The sequence below is a fragment of the Cyprinodon variegatus genome, unplaced genomic scaffold, assembly GCF_000732505.1.
Source record: "Cyprinodon variegatus isolate N-32 unplaced genomic scaffold, C_variegatus-1.0 Scaffold129, whole genome shotgun sequence".
NCBI classification, from domain to species: domain Eukaryota; kingdom Metazoa; phylum Chordata; class Actinopteri; order Cyprinodontiformes; family Cyprinodontidae; genus Cyprinodon; species Cyprinodon variegatus.
The window spans coordinates 65,147-69,361 of record NW_015150582.1 but is presented as its reverse complement, the minus strand read 5'-3'; positions in this window follow the sequence as shown (position 1 = coordinate 69,361).

The window sequence follows — 4,215 nt, the reverse complement described above, 5'->3', positions numbered from 1 at the left end:
CAAAGTCACCTGATTATTTAATTCGCCAGTTGTAGGTCCACATGTGGGTTATTAAATCTGAGTTTAAAGGCATCTTTTTTGTGAAGATCTCTGAGTTTTTTTAGAAGACATTAATGAACAAACAGCTTTATGAAGACCAAGGGACACTGCAGAAATTTCAGGAAGAAATCTCTAGAGAGGTTTGAAGCTGGGTTAGAGCAGGAAAGTACAGCGTTAATTAGAGAAGTTGCTTTTTATGTAAGAATACACATTGTTGAAATACATCCAAATGAAATCATGTTTGTTGGACGTTAGGAACACAAAAAGCGTATGGAATACGTTTCTCTGGTCAGTTGTGAGCTAAATTTTACTACTTGGTCTACATGCAAAGCGCAGTGTTTGCTTAAAACTCATTTCCTAAACACACTTCACCCATGGTGAAACATGAAAGTGGCAGTATCAAGGTGTGAAGATGTTTTTTTCTCTTCAGGGGGAACAGCAGCACTAGTCAGAGATGATAGAGTGATAGGTGGTCCTTTAAAAACATAGCCATGCATTTTTTAGATACACTCACTAGCCACTTTAGTTGGCACACCTTTTCAACTGCTTGTTAATGCAATTTTCTAATCAGCCAATCACTCATTGCATTAGAGCTTGTCATCCTGGTCAAAACACTGTGCTGCAGTTAAAACGCAGCATCAGAATAGGAAAGAAAGGTGATTTAAGTGGCTTTGAAGGGGGCATGGTTGTTTGTGCCAGACAGGCTCGCTGGAGTATTTCAGAAATTGCTGATCTAAAGATAATTTAACACAACTATTTGTAGGGATTTGCAGAAAATGGTCTGAAAAAGATCAAATATCCAGTGAATGGCAGTTCTGTTGGCGTAAATAACCTGTTGATGCCAGAAACCAGAGGAGAATGGCCAGACTGTTTCAAGCTGATAGGAGGGCAATAGTAAGGTAACTAGATGCAGCTGAGTTATGCAGAGGAGCATCTGTTCTGTTCGGACTTTCGAAGGAGGTGGTCATGCTTTCCTGCTGCTCCTGCAACTCCTTACTCTGTCCCTGCTTTGCTGTGTCTTGTCTTTCTGAGCCCTCTCTTTATTTAATCCAAATTCAAACAATGGATCTGGTCAGCTGGTGTTTCAAATCAACTGACCAATTTTCTCAACTGGAAGACAGGGAAAAGGGGACCCCTCCTGTCCTGCTGGGACACACTTTGGGGGATACACCATTGGCTCACAGAAGGCTTAGAGGATGGTGTGTTTTACAATGTTGAGGGTGTGGAAGACACATGGATTTTTGGATATATGATTCTCGGATTTCTTCTGCTTTGATTTGGAGGATACCTGATTTATCTAAAATTACAGAGGATGTCGGCAGCAATTTGGGCATTGATCAGGCATGCCGGCAGTGGCTGACACGCTCACAAAGGCTGTGAATGAGCAGAATCGTGAGCTGAGCCATTTGCTGGGTGCGATTGAATGCAAGCTGGCTGCAGTGGTTGAATAGCTTCAGATGTAGTAATGTAGGATCACACTCTTTATCTGCTAGATCTAGCTCAGAGATTTAAATGGCTTCCATGGCTAACTTTATATAATAAATGGTGAACTATTGCCTTAATTTTGTTTGTTTGTTTGATTTATTATTTTGCTTAGCACACGCACGAAAATAATACTGACCCCAACCTGCACCCTCTCACTAGTAAATTGGCCTGGAATGAATACTGACAACTAGAAAAGATGATATAGTAAAAGGCAAGCAGATGAGCAGGCAGCAACTAAAATGCCAATATTATTGTATCTTCTGCACTGCAAAGCAGGTTGTACACTAACATTCCTTGCATTTTATTCCAAAGAGCACAAATGATTCCCACGAAAGAAGAAGAAACTGGATGGACCAGTGGGTTTGTCTGCAGGACAGCAGGTGCGACAGCTAAACTTGAAAGACAAAATGTGACTGTACAGACAGAGAGAACATAATGGATGCTTGAACAATCCTTACTGTTATGTCATACGTAGCAGGCCACATAAGAACTTCACTAAACATATTATGTGCTTAAAGGTATCCTTTTCCATCTGGAATTGAGGGATAATGGGGGACGTTGAAGGGTGGGGGTACTCTAAATTTCAAAGGTCATATAAAAATTTTGCATGGAAATTGAGGATTAAAATATTGTAGTAAAGTTGTGTACTAAACTGAGGATGTAGAAACTAAAACAAAAATTATATTGTCATCCAAACATTGTTGTTTTCAGTTTTGTTTTTTTTTAAACAGGAGTTAACTTCTTAATTTGTACCTTATCAGGCACAGTTAAGACAGCATACTGAGGATATGGTTTTATTTTATGTTATTTCTATATTTGATGCCATTCAGGATCCCATCAATGAATTAGGTCAAATATAGAGACACACAGTTCATTCTGTCATCCTTCTGACCAGCTTTCATTTTATTTGCAAATCAGTGCCACCATTATGGATGTCTGAGTTGTGGCTCTCTTTTGTTTATCTGCTTCCTCATGTTTTCCTGTTGTTTAAAGCCTTTAAGTTATATCCTTGTGCTTCGATTACCTCGTTTAGTTTCTTAGTTTATTTTTCTGTTCTGCTCTTTGAACATTCTGTATTATTTCTGCTATATTTCACTTAGATATATTTTCTCCCAGGTTAGATCCTTTCTGTGCAAATCAGCTCAGCCCAATTCATTTCTGTAGTTTTATCTTCCTCCCTACACTCCTTTTTCCCCAGCTGCTTCACATTTTTTCTACATTAAGTCACCTGCTTTCAGTGTCATTCTCCACTAGTTCCTCAGCATATATTGTTCTCATTGTCCCCAGCTTGATCCTTTTGTTAAAAAGCTCCATCCAATGTTGCCTCCCTTTCTCTGCCCAGTTCTCCCTCCATGCAACATGCCCCGTTCTCCTCGTGCCTAGCTGTGAAATTTTAATAAACTATTTTGTTTAAATTCATTTTCACTATACTCCTTCTGAGTTCCTGTCTGCTGTATGGTCCTGTTTCAATATATGAAAACCAGGTCACAATGGACATGCTAATCTAGGTTAACATTTTCTTTACCAATTATTATCGGGTTTAGTGACATCTTTAAGGACCTTGAAAGCAGGGCTGTTTAGCTGCGCAGTAAGCAGATTTAAATATACATCTATTCCAACATTTGCTAAACGATATTCTATATGATTTTTGTAGATAAAGTTAAATGCAAAAAAGAAAAAAAAAAACAATATATAATATTGAAATAATTCCCTGCTGTAGAATTTACTCATTTAGTTTAGAAAATATAAATACTGATTTATGTCATCCACCATCCATCCCTATGGTCACTTCGGCTGCACTTTGGGCAGATCATCATGAAGCCAACAGAGCAACAGGTTTATTCAGAGGCAGTAGTTCTTTCAACATTACAAAGATCTTCATTTTCTCCTTTTTTCACATTTCAGAAATAATCTCTTTTTTTTTTAATATGATTCTGGATGAAAGATCAACCAACCATAGTGTACAATTGTTCAGGGCAGGAAACTGACAGATGTTGACAAATAAAAATAACCTTGTCTCAATACAAACTGATCTTCTCCGTGGAAGTATTTTATGTGTGTTGGGAACATGAGAGAACAATCTGTATCACGAAAACCAAGGAACACACCAGATAGGCCGGGGATAAAGCTCTGGAGAAGAGAAAAGTATTAGGTCATAATGCAACAGCAAGCTATGGACATCTAATAGAGTACAAAGATAGTCATCCACTCCAACTGGGAGTAAGGTCCTGTGAGATCTTGTCAAATATAGCATAATCGGTCTTAGATCCATATGTTGGGGAGTAGCGGTATACGCTTCTTCATGAAGAACATGGAAGCTGTTCAGAGTTGATGAAAAGAGGATGGAAGCTAAAAATGGGAAATAATGGATGACCTATTAGAGGGTTCAAAGGCCTTAACGGGGATGGAGGTCTGCCTTTAAACAGGACTTTGACTCTTAACATATAGGCAGAGCCTTTTCCAAATACGCTGGATCAACATATGGAAGCATGTGTGAATGAAGAAGTCAAAGTCCAGAAGTGAGTGTCTGTCAGAAGTCTTAAAGACGATCTCCGCCCAGTCTGATCTAGGCTTTGATACAAAGGAATGAGAAAATAGGTCATCAAAAGTGGAAAGCTGGTAGACTTACAACAAAAATAGCTACATTTGCTGTAACTGCAGATACAACAGTGAACGGCGTGTCCCATTTTT